Source organism: Leptopilina heterotoma, unplaced genomic scaffold (genome assembly GCF_015476425.1).
Source record: "Leptopilina heterotoma isolate Lh14 unplaced genomic scaffold, ASM1547642v1 Lhet_85, whole genome shotgun sequence".
NCBI lineage: Eukaryota > Metazoa > Arthropoda > Insecta > Hymenoptera > Figitidae > Leptopilina > Leptopilina heterotoma.
The window spans coordinates 127,329-141,330 of NW_025111189.1; the positions used below are offsets into that span (position 1 = coordinate 127,329).

General features: G+C 19.4%; 1 protein-coding gene and 1 long non-coding RNA gene across 3 annotated transcripts in view; both read right to left on the minus strand.

The window, feature by feature from the left end:
- LOC122511507 (uncharacterized protein DDB_G0284459-like) overlaps positions 1-14,002 on the minus strand; it is a 150,559-nt gene that overhangs the window by 81,078 nt on the left and 55,479 nt on the right. The gene's annotated exons all lie outside the window — the stretch shown is intronic.
- On the minus strand, positions 12,097-12,772 carry LOC122511510. Its single transcript, XR_006302525.1, has 2 exons — positions 12,655-12,772; positions 12,097-12,214 (listed from the first exon to the last, which is right to left on the minus strand). It is a non-coding gene; the product is annotated as an uncharacterized LOC122511510 (long non-coding RNA).

The following is a 14,002-nucleotide window of genomic DNA, read 5'->3' on the forward strand; positions in this document are numbered from 1 at the left end:
GCAAGAATTCAATTATTTAAAATAAAGTTTGCATAATATTTATTATATTTCGAAAAAATTAATTATTTAAAACGATGTTTAAAAATTCTAATAAAGATTACAATTATTTTCAAAAATAACAAAATATTTCACAAAAATTCAATTCTTTTTAAACATTTTAATAAAATTTTTCGCAATAATTCAATTATTTTCATAAATAATAAAATTCTTTTAAGAAATTCAATTATTTTTGAAAATTAAAATTTTTTTTTTTCTTAGCAACTTTTCAATTATTTTCATGAATAATAAAATTCATCACATGATTTCAAATTATTTTTAATACAATTTTACAAGAATTGATCAAAAAATAAAATTATTTCTTAAAAATTTAATTTCAATTCCTCCAAAAAATCAATTATTTAAAAAAATATTTTTTTGAAAATTCTTTGAAAGAATTCAATTATTAACAAAAAATATTAGAATTTTTCACAGAAATTCAATTATTTACATAAATAATTATCCAAAAGAATTCAATTATAAAAAATAAATAACAAGATTATTCAAGAAAAAAATCAATTATTTTTTAATTAAGAAAATTCAATTATTTTTAAAAGTAATAAATTTTTTCTTGCAAATTCAATTATTTTTTAAAATTTTAACAAAATTCTTTGCAACTATTCAATTATTTTCATAAATAATAAAATTCATCGCAAGATTTCAATTATTTTTAATACAATTTTACAGGAATTGATCAAAAAATGTAATTATTCTTAAAAATTTAATTTCCATTCCTGGAAAAAATCAATTATTTATACAAATATTTTTTTTTTTAATTCTTACCAAGAATTCAATTATTTACATGAATAATTATTCGTAAGAATTCAATTATTTCGTCAAATAACAAAATTATTCTCGAAAATTTAATTATTTTGAAGCATTTTAATAAAATTCTTTGCAAAATTCAATTATTTCATAAATAATAATATTCAATTATTTCCAAATATTTTAATAAAATTTTTAGAAATAAATAAATTATTTTAAATACAATTTTAATTAAATTTATTAAAAATATTTCAATTATTCTGTTAGATTTTAATAAAATACTATTCCCATGAATTCAATTATTTACGTAAATAATTGTTCATTCGAAAGAATTCAATTATTTCGATAAGTGATAAAATTATTCACGAAAATTCAATTATTTTGTGGCATTTTAATAAAATCCTTTGCAAAATTCAATTATTTTTAAAAGTAATAAATTTTTTCTTGGGAAATTCAATTATTTAAAAAAAATTAGTAAAATCTTTCGTAAGAATTCAATTATTGTCAAAAATTTTAATTGAATTCCTTTATAAAATTGAATTATTTTTAAACACTTTTCGCAATTCAATTATTTTCAATACATCTACTATTTTTATAAAATTTCCAAAACAGAAATCAATTATTTAAAATTTTTTTTGTAAAAATCTTCGTAAGAATTTAATTTTTTTCATGAATAATAAAAATTTCTCAGAAATTCAATTATTTAAATTGGAATTTGCATATTTATTGCAGTTTTTATTATTACAATTTCTATTCTTGAAATTTTTATTATTACAATTTTTATATTTTTTTTATTACTACAATTCTTATTATTACATTTTTTATTATTATAATTTTTGCTGTTTCAATTTTTTATTTATTTATTTATTATTACAATTTCTATTTTTATAATTTTTACTATTACAATTTTTATTATTAGGTACGATTTTTATTATTTCAATTTTTATTATTACATTTTTTTTTGCTATCCCAATTTTTTATTTATTATTTACTTATTCATTTGAAAATGAATTGAAATGAAACATTAAATATTTATTATTATAATATTTATTACATATTAATTATTTATTAACTATTTATTTTTGATGAATTTATTTAATACTCTAAACTAATTTCTTGGCTATTTATTATTACACTAATTATTCATATCAAATTACTAATGTCAACAATTAAATTGAACTTTCTAAAGTCGTTCGACTGAAAAAAATTCTTTTTGTCTCCGATAGTTTAGATGAAATTTCAAACTGATTTTCCAAATGAACAGACTCAGTAACGTGAGTGAGGCATTCGACACCTGTTTTGCAAGATGCATACAAATTAGTATTAATTATCATCAAGTAAATTACGTTTTGTTTATTTATTCAGTTCAGGGACTTTTACCAAATGCATTTTTTTATCATTTTTTTTTCTTGTCTCAAAAACTTTATTTTACACCGCAGTATTATTAATTAATATCAAAAAAAAAAAAAATAGAATATTTATTGAATATAATTAATTTTATAGAAAATTATTTTTTTAATTTATTCGTAATAAATAATTTTAAAAAGAAAAAGTAAATAATAAATTAGTAAAAAGTAATAAAACACAGAAAAAAATATATTTGACTCAGAGCCATGTGGACTTTTTATTTAGTTGAAACTTGAAATTAATTTTTTTTTGGTTTAAGTAAAATTTTATTTGGTTCAAATAAAAGTTTTATTTGTGTCGAATAAAATTTTTATTTGAAACTAATAAATAATATCTTACTTGGTTCTGAGGCAAATATCTACTTTTATTTAATTTAAATAAATAAATAAATTATATTTGTTTCAAATTATTTTTTTTGGATGTAAAAATTAAATTTCTTAGGCAAATATTTACTTTTATTTAATTTAAATAAATTATATTTCTTTCAAATAATTTTTTTCTCTGGGTGTAAAAATGGAAGTAAAAATTTAATTTCTGAGGCAAATGTCTACTTTTATTTAATTTAAATAAATTATATTTGTTTGAAAAAATTTTTATTCTCTGAGTGTAAAAATGGAAGTGAAAATTAAATTTCTCTCCTTTTCTTTGATTTTTATTTTGAGAGTAATAGTTTTTTTTATATTTTTTTTTAAAAATGGTTCCATATTGATGTGAAAAAGAAAAACACGATCCGTTATTTATACACGTAAATATTTCGAAAGCAGTCTTTTGAAGAGGTGTTTAATTTTCATTTAATACAATTTTTATTCAAAGGTCATGGAATTTACGTGTCTCTTGAAAGAAATTAATGTACATTTTATAAAATGAGAGCTTTGCTATTCAGACCTACGTCGATTTAAAAAGTGTACATTTATATTGACCTCGTTATGTCACTCATTATGAAATATTAAATAGATATATTTATCATCTTGCAAACATGACAATTAGTGTAATTTACAACAGATGTCCCTTTACGTTCAATTTCAATGTCAAATTTTTGTCTTTCGTTTTTCTATTTCGTAACTGTACTAATTTTTTTTTTTTTTTTTTTTTTGTTAATTAGTTTTAGTATTTTTACAATCAATTAAAAATTAATGAATTTAGAAATAAAGTAAAGTGGTAAAAGAATATTTTTACGAAACCTGCTTTTTTCTGTTTTTATTTCTTTTTATTTATTTATTTTTTTTTTTTTTTTGATAAAATGAAATAGTTTAGAAAAACTGTAAAAAAAATTTTTACGAAACCTGTTTTTTCTGATTTTATTGTTTTGTTATTTATTTATTTTTTTGATAAAATGAAATAGTTTAGAAAAACTGTAAAACAAAATTGTTTAAGTAATTAACTTTTGGTAAAAAAAATATTTAGTTTAGAAATTAGGGAATTTTTCTTTTCGCTTCCATTGTGTGCACCCAGAGAAAAAAGTTATTTATTTTAACTAAAAGTGTATATTTAAGAAAAATTTATTTGTTGCAAATAAATATTTTATTTAAAATAAATAAACTAATATTTATTTCAAATAAATGCACTAATTAATCTAAAATAAAGAAATATATTTGCAATTTATGAAATAGTATATTTGTAGCAAATAAAAAATATATTTGATTCAAATAAATGTTTGTTTGACTTATAAGTAGACGCCTGCGCATATTGCATTGCTATAGTAAAACAATAAGATGTTTTGCTTTTAACAGTTTAACGCGTACAATTATAAGAGGTTTATTCATCATGAATAGTTAACAAATTTAATTGATTTAAGTAAAGAATTTTTCTTTTTAAGTGAAAATTTTAATTAGTACAAAGTAACAGATTTGTATGTGATTTCATTTACATTTTAGTGTCTTATTTGAGATTTTGTGAGAAAAATGTGACAGTGGACTTTTACATATGAAGTGAAAAAGTAAAGTAAAATTACTAACAATAAAAAAACCTGACTTTATTTAACAAATATTCTTATAAAAATAAACATTTATTTTAATGAATATTAAAAGTTCCATTAGTGATTGTGATTGTTAAATTTATTTGAAGTTTATAAGTGAATTTTAATATTTTAGAATGCTTACAGGATTTATTAAAATGAAAAGTGTTTTTTATTTGCTCTAAATATAAAATATATTTAAAGAAAATATAAAATTTTTTTCATTTAAATAAAAATGGATATTTAAACGAAATATATTAATTCAAATAAAAAATATTATTTGAGCTAAATAAAAGTTTAGTTGGTTCTGTGACAAATATCCTTTTTTATTTGTTTGAAATAAATTTTATTTAATTCAAATAAATCATTTCTCTAGGTGTGTTTTAAAAAATATTTAGAAATACTTTAATTATAAAAATTCTTCTGCACTCACCAAAACCAATGTTTAGGAGGTGCTAACCTTTTCAATTAACACCTCTCTATGAAAAATGTTTTATTTGAACAGATTTTAAAAAATTTTCTTTCTTGAATTAAATAACAGTATTATTTGTCTCAGAATCTACTAAATTATTTATTTACTTTAAATCCAAATTTTATTCGGCACAAATAAAGTTTTTTAGTTGAATCAAATAAAATTTACTTGCAGCAAATGAAATGTCCACTTATCCAAATTTTTATTTCAGTTAAAACAAAAGGAATAAAAATTCTTCTAATTCTAATATTCAATTATTTTCCAAAAATTTTAATAAAATTCTTCGCAAAATTTCATTTAAAATAAAAATTTTATTATTTATGAAAATAATTGAATTCTCGAGAAGAATTTTTTAAAAAAAAATTTTTTAAATCTTAATTACATTCTTTTGAAGAATTTTTTTGAATTTTTTTACAAATAATGAAGTTTTTAAAAGAATTTTTATTGAAAATTTTGAAAATAATTGAATTTTATGAACAATTTCTTACAAGTTTTAAAAATAATCGTGTTCTTTAATAATTGAAATTAAACATTTAATTATTGAATTTTATTAAAATTTTTAGAAAATAATTAAATTCTTCTCAGAATTTTATTACAATTTTCTAAAATAAATTAATTCATTCAAGGAATTGAATTTTATTAAAATATTAAAAATAATTAAATTCTTTCCAAGAATATTTAAAGGTTTTGACAATAATTGAATTCTTTCAAAAAAATTTCTTTAATTTATTCAATATAATCGATTTTGTTAATAAGTTTACTTTAAAATTTTACTATTAAAATTTTAATAAAATTATTCATTGAAAATTAAACTCTTTTAAAAAATTTTATTAGAGTTTTCTTTGTAAATAATTTAATTATTTTGGAGTATTTTTTTAAGTTTTTTGAAAATAATGTAGTTTATGTTGAATAATTTTAATTGAAAATTTTGAATATAATTGAATTAAACAAAAGAATTTTTTTCAACTTTTAAAAAAAAATCGTGCCTGTTAATAATTACAATAAAATATTTGATTTTTGAAGTCTATTAAAATTGAATTGAAAATAATTGAATTCCTGAGAAAAATTTTATTATTTATAAAAAAATTAATTTAATTCTAGCGATGAATTTAGTATTTATGAAAATAATTGAATTTTTTCGAAAGATTCATTAAAATTATAGAAAACAATTGGATTCTTTCGAAACATATTATATTTTTAAAAAAATTGAATTGTTTCGTTTAGAAAATAATTGAATTCTTTTGAAAAATTTTTTTGTAACGAATTAAATAAAAAATTGAGTTTTTTTCGTGAGATTTTATTGAAAATAATTCAATTTTTGCAACGATTTTACTGTTTAAAAGAATAATTGAATTGTTTCCAAAAACTTATTACAATTTTAAAAAATAATTGAATAATTTTGAAAAATTTTTTAACAAATTAAAAAAAATTGAATTTTTTCGTGCAATTTTATTCAAAATTGAATTTTTGCAAACACTTTACAGTTTAAAAAAATACTTGAATTGTTTCCAAACATTTATTACAATTTTAGAAAATAATTGAATGATTTTAAAAAAATTTATAAGAAACTAAAGAAAAATTGATTTTTTCGTGAAATTTTATTAAAAATTGAATTTTTGCAAGATTTTACTGTTTAAAAAAATAATTGAAATGTTTCCAAAAATTTATTACAGTTTTAGAAAAGAATTGAATGATTTTGAAAAAGTTTATAAGGAATTAAAAAAAATTTTATTCTTTCGTTAAATTTTTTATTGAAAATAATTGAATTTTTGCAAACACTTTACAGTTTAAAAAAATAATTGAATTGTTTCCAAAAATTTATTACAATTTTAGAAAATAATTTAAATATTTTGAAAAAATTTATAACGAATTAAAAAAAGTTGGATTTTTTCATGAAATTTTATTGAAAATTGTATTTTTGCAAAGATTTTACTGTTTAAAAAAATAATTGAATTGTTTCCAAAAACTTATTACAATTTTAAAAAATAATTGAATGATTTAAAAATTTTTTTTAATTAAAAAAAATTGAATTTTGTCGTGGAATTTTATTGAAAATAATTGAATTTTTACAAAGATTTTTTTAAAAAGAATAATTGAATTGTGTGATAAAATTTATTATATTTTTTGAAAAGAATTTGAATTATTTCGTGAAATTTTATTAAAATTTTGTCGAAAATAATTGAATTTTTGCGAAGAATTATATCAATTATTTAGAAAATAATTCAATGATTTTGAAAAATTGTTTAACGAATTAAAAAAAAAATTGAATTTTTTCGTGAAATTTTATTCAAAATTGAATTTTTGCAAAGATTTTACTGTTTAAAAGAATAATTGAATTGTTAGTTTGTATTTGAAAATAAAAAATTATGTAATTTGCACAATAATAATAAATTGAATATCATATTCCGCGCGCATAATTAAAAAAAAATGTTTAATAAATTTCTACCCAAACATTTAATTATTTTCTTAAATAATAAAAATTTTACAAGAATTCAATTATTTAGAAATTTTTTTATAATAATTCAATTATTTTCATAAATAAATAAAACTAATTTTTATTTTAATAAAGAAGAATTTTTGAAAATTATAAAAAATTCTGTTTAAAACACAGTAAAAGAGAAGATATAATGAAGTTTAAATGAAAATCTCGAGAATTTTCACACTATAAACAAGATATGTGTGAGGCATGTTTAAGAAGGTGTTTAGCTCTCATAAAAAGACAATAAACTTGTGCGAGCGTATAAAAGATGTTTCTGTTGGACTGACCTTTTTTTTCGAAAAAATGAAACAAAAAAACAGAAGAAGAGAGAAGAGAAGTGAAGAGAAGAGAAAAAAAAAGTAACAGGAATTTTTGTTGCGATTATACCTGATGATTATCGTGATTATCTTATACGGTTAGTTTACGGTGCCGATTCTCGGTCATTGTACCAACAAGTTTTGTTTTGCCATCTCATGTGAAAGACGGTCAGACAAAGAGATATTCTGAAAAGCCCCTCAGTACGCGTGCCCGCAACACGCGATTTGCGCAAACGTCTTGATCGACGTTATACCAGGCTAGTAGAAAATGTAAAGAGTACCAACACCGCAATGTTTTATCTCTTCACTATACAACATACATTTATAAATTTTACATTTACATTTACATTTACATTTATCTGTTATGTGTGTGAGTATTATTTCGTTTCGTATAATATTAAACGCGCGCGACTAATCGTAAACCGCGAGAGAAACCCACTATGTGGGTTCAAGTATATTCTTCTTGCTAAATTTTATGCTCTTTTGAGGAGTAGAGCGAGAATATCGCTATTCCAGAGGGAAAATTCTTTACGGGTTTTAATAAAGTACAAAAACACTTTTCATATGGAGTTCAAACTGGTACCCACTTCAGTTTGGAAATTAAATTTTTAACATTAAATATTTTTTTCTATCAAGCCCAAGCATCAAGCATTAGGCTTCGAACTCATCTAGTAAAACCCTATACTATTTAGTACTTTTTTACGTTAATATTTGGGTACTTTTTTATATTTCATTCACTTAAAGCTAATATTTCTGTTCTTTTTTACAATTTCCACTATACTTTAAATTGGCTAATACTAGAAATCAAAAAACTTTAAAAAAATTATAATCAAATTCTTTAAAATGATTCAATTATTTTTACAAACTTTTAAATTGATAAAATTCATTCAAAATATTCAATTACTTTCATAAATAATAAAATTTCCACAAGAATTCAATTACTTTAAAAGCATTATCAAAAAAATTACGAAAAAATCAATTATTTAACGAAATTTTTATACAATTCTTAACAATAATTCAATTACTTTCACTAATAATACCATTTTTCATGGAAATTCAATTTTTAAAAAAAAGTTTGATAAAATAGCAAGAATTCAAATATCTTCATGAATAATAAAACTTAATGAAGAATTTCAATTATTTTTAAAACTATTTAAAATTAATTAATCGAAAAATTCAATTATTTTCACAAATAAAGTTTTACACAAGAATTCAATTATTTAAAATAAAGTTTTCATAATATTTATTACTAGCTGTGATATTAAAATATAATGAAAATATTACTATTTGAATAGTCTCCACCACAATTGAATAGTTAAAAAATAAAAAATTATTAAAAATTATCAAAAAATTAAAACACCGAATTTCTTAAAATTCAGCAATTTTTCTTCTCTTTTATGGCATATAGCTTCATTATTTTTGGGCTCTTCAAAAATACTTTAATAATTGAATAGTCTCCACCTTTTGGTAAAAAATCTAAAATTATGGAAAATTAGCAAAAATTCAAAAAACCGATTTTCTTAAAATTTAACATTTTTCCTTCTTTTTTATAGCATTTAGCTTCAATATTTTTGTGCTCTTGAAAAATACTCTACTTACTCAATAGTCTCCACTCTTTGGTAAAAAATTTGAAATTATTAAAAATTAGCAAAAATTCAAAAAACCGATTTTCTTAAAATTCAGCAATTTTTCTTCTCTTTTATGGCATTTACCTTCATTTTTTTTTGGGCTCTTCAAAAATACTTTAATTATTTAATAGTCTCCACCCTTTGGTTAAAAATTTAAAATTATTAAAATATTAAAAATTATCAAAAATTCAAAAAACCGAATTTTTTAAAATTCAACATTTTTTCTTCTCATTTATGGCATTTAGCTTCATTATTTTTGTGCTTTTAAAAAATACTTTACTTACTCAATAGTCTCCACCCTTTGGTAAAAAATCTAAAATTATGGAAAATTAGCAAAAATTCAAAAAACCGATTTTCTTAAAATTTAACATTTTTCCTTCTTTTTTATAGCATTTAGCTTCAATATTTTTGTGCTCTTGAAAAATACTCTACTTACTCAATAGTCTCCACTCTTTGGTAAAAAATTTGAAATTATTAAAAATTAGCAAAAATTCAAAAAACCGATTTTCTTAAAATTCAGCAATTTTTCTTCTCTTTTATGGCATTTACCTTCATTTTTTTTTGGGCTCTTCAAAAATACTTTAATTATTTAATAGTCTCCACCCTTTGGTTAAAAATTTAAAATTATTAAAATATTAAAAATTATCAAAAATTCAAAAAACCGAATTTTTTAAAATTCAACATTTTTTCTTCTGTTTTATGGCATTTAGCTTCATTATTTTTGGGCTCTTCAAAAACACTTTACCCAAATTTTTATCTCAGTCTTTTTGTTAAAAATTTAAAATTATTAAAAATTATCAAAAATTTAAAACACCGAATTTCTTAAAATTCAACATTTTTCCTTCTTTTTTATGGCATTTAGCTTCATTATTTTTGTGCTCTTCCAAAATACTTTACTTATTTAATAGTCTTCACCTTTTGGTAAAAAATCTAAAATTGTGGAAAATTAGCAAAAATTCAAAAAACCGAATTTTTTAAAATTCAACATTTTTTCTTCTGATTTATTTCATTTTGCTTCATTATTTTTGTGCTCTTCAAAAACACTTTACCCAAATTTTTATCTCAGTCCTTTGGTTAAACATTTCAAATTATTAAAAATTATCAAAAATTCAAAAAACCGAATTTCTTAAAATTCAATATTTGTTCTTCTGTTTTATGGCATTTATAGCTTCATTATTTTTGGGCTCTTCAAATACACTTTACTTATTCAATGTGTACAATGTTACTGGAACATACTGCTACTGGGGAAGTAGAATGAAAATGATTATTATAGGTATCAATATTTTAATTTCTATATAGGTATAAAAATATTTGAACTTTTAAATTTTAGATTTAAAATTCCTATTTTTTTTCAACTTTTATGATAAAATTGAAATTAGAATTAGGTACCAAAAATGCAAATTAATGAATTAATCAGAAAATATTAACATCAACTTGATACAAGAATTAATCAATATTTAACCCTTTGGGAAGCAGTGATACATTCAATTCATATGAACATTTTTTGTTAATTCGTGCATAACTTTGTTGTTTTTAAAAACTGAATATTGAAACAATATTTTTGTCTAAAGTAGCAAATTTTTTACTTTACATACTTGTCTTTAAATAAAAAAACTTTAATAACTTTTCCTCAAAAGCTTGCTTGAAAATTAAGAATCACTATTTTTTTTTAGAAAAAAAGTTGATCTAAAAAAACGAAGAAAAATTTCATAATACGTCTTTTTTTAAAATTTTATTGTAAAACAAATAATAAATGACCAAAACAATAAATTTAAAAAAAATAAGCTTTGGAAATATTGTAAAATAGGCAAAGAAATTACAGAAACAGAATAAGGTTCATGAGTTTTGAATAAAATAGAAATGTTTTATTATTTGATGTTATAACTTTTTATTAATAATCAATTCATTTTAAATGACACATAAATTGTCGTTGATTATGTTATTTTTTATTCTGTTGTTGATAGTTCGGGGCTTGAGCTATATCATAGAAAGAAAAATAATTAAATTTTTTACTTTACTGTGTATACTTTTGAACGTGAAATAAAATTTTTTTTACTTTGAAAAAAATAACAATAAACTTACCATTATTAGCAACAACATTTTGAGCCATTGAGATAATGGTCAAAATTGTCACACAAGCAATAATAAATACTTTCATGTTGAATTTTTTGATTATTGTTGTATTTTTCGAAAACTCTTTTACTCTTCTAATTCTCTGAACGTTTTTCTCTTATATATAAAGTCCAAGAGATAAGAAAAAAAGTGTAATTTTAAATATAACTTATTATTTTCTTTTTCATTTTAAAAATGAAATTTATTTGCTCCATTGAAAATAATTACAAACCTTGGAGTATATTGTTCGTTAAATAATTAGCGATTTTGCTAGAAATATATATTATACTTTTTCACAATTTTCTTTGTACTTTGAAAATATTTTATAACATTAATACAAAAACAGTTTTGTTTACTTTAATTTTTTTTTCTTTTTGTTTAATTTTATTAGTATTTATTTATTTTCTTTACGTGTTCTTATGTAATCTATAATTTTTGTTAACAAAGAGATTTTTTTTTTATTTTCATAATATATTATGTCTATAAATATATAAAAGTAAAAAAAAATGGATTAATAATTTTAATATAAATAGAATAATCTATTTTTCCCCCACTTTATTTTTTTTTAATTTTATCCATTAAAAATAACTGAAACGAAACAATTTTACATTTGCTTTATTTCGTTTGTGAGAGAATTTTCATGCCATCTAGGCGGCAATTTGACGAACTTTATTGGCGCGAAATTCAAATAAGGAAAAGTTTAAACAGTAATTATATTGATATTAATAATATAAAATTAATTAATATCTGGAAAATAACAATGGTGTAAATATTAAATCTATATTCACTATAGAATTTCTTGATATTATAATTACTTACAAATTTTTTTTTTCAAATTTTAGTATTTTTATTAATTTTTAAAAAATATTTTCCCACTTGGGTAGATTATTTAAAATCTTGTTTCGAAATAATAGAAAAATATTTTGTTGAATTTACTTTTATCAGCTTTATTAATAATCAATTCATTTTGCACAATACATCAGCTGTCGTTCAAGTTGATTACTTTATATTACTCTGGTGTTGGAACATCGGCATTTTGTTGAACTAAATTATAAGAATAAGAATTTTAATCAAATATGAAACAAATGTAGCAGAATATTTTAGAAATATTTCATATGTTATACTTTAAATATCAATTTATCACTTTATTTTTAAAAATTTTTATTTGAACTTGGAATATTTGCAAACTTCTTTAAAAATAATTAAATTTTTCTCCGAAATTCAATTATTGAAAAAAAAATTAATAAAATACTACGCAAAATTTTAATAATTTTCATAAAATAATAACAAATTTAACAGGAATTCAATTGTTTACAAATTTATTTATAAATTTCTTCGTAATAATTCAATTATTTTCATAAATAATAAAATTCTTCTCAGGATTTCAATTGAAAATTTTAATAAAATTTTTTGCAACTATTCAATTTTACAGAAATTGCAAATTTTTTTTTTTAATTAAAAAAAAAGAAATACAACAAACTTACCGTTATTAGTAGCGCTTTGAGCCATGGAAATAATGGTCAAAATTGTCACACAAGCAATAATTAATACTTTCATATTGGATTTTTTGGATTACTGTTATATTTTTCAAGAAGACTTTTTCTATTTTTAAATTCTGCACTTTTCTTTTCTCTCATATATATAGTCCAAGAAATAAGGAAAAAATGGATAATTTTAGTAAAATGATTAGAGAATTGTTTGGTTAATTATGTTCAGTCCAAGGTTGTAATTATTTTTAAATGGGCAAATAATCTTTTATATTGTAAATTGAAAAGAAAATAATTGTTGAAGTCAAAGATGTAGTTATATTTCAAATATCTGTAGTATAATTTGTTTCCAATTAAAAATATTACTTAAACTTTAATTTTTTTTCCAAGAACTAAATTTCTTATTTTAATGCAAAAATGAATTTTTTGTTTATTTAAAATTTTTTCTTTTTTTTTTGTTTTTCCCTTTATTTTATTTTTATCGCGTATTTTAAAAATGTGTGCTTGTTACATATGTTTATTTGTTAACAAATAATTTTCTTACATTCTAACAAAACGTGTAAAAAATAAATATTTACTCAGTCGAAAATTTTATTTACTAATTTTACTAATTTTACTAATTTTACAAAAATTATTTTGTAGAATTTTTTAATGAATTCTAGTAAATGATAGATATAAATTTTTACAATTATCTTCTTACAGGTAATTATAATTATTTATTCATTTAAGAAAATTATACATTATTTACAATCAAATTTTTCTCTTTTTTGAATTTCGCGCCAATAGTACATTAAATTGCCGCCCAGATGGCATGAAAATTCTCTCACAAACAAAATGAAGTGAGAAGAGTATATGGATTGTGATGACATAAAATTGTTTCGTTTTAGTTATAAAATAAATAATATTGCAAATTACAATAATAAATATTTTTTAATAATTATTAATAAATAAAATTAGAGAAAAGAAAGAAAAAATTGATGTATATTCATTTGATTTTTTCACTTTTATTTATTTATTTTTCCGTTTCAATTAATTTAATTTTAATTATACATTCTGAATAGAAAGTTTTTACAATTCTAATTCTCATTTATTTATTTATAGATATAATTAATTATTTTTTCTATTTGTTTTACTCATAATATTTTTCCTATTATTTTTTTTTTGTTTCTAAATTTTTTTTACAGAAAATATATTTTTTCTATACTAAAAAAATGTAGAAATGAACAAAAAAAATTGTCGCTTGCAGATATTTTTTTATCAAATTTTTTATTATAAACATTTTTATCTTTTCTTTCTTTTTTTTTTTGCAAAACGCGAGGCAAATAGTATGTTTTTACACGATCTT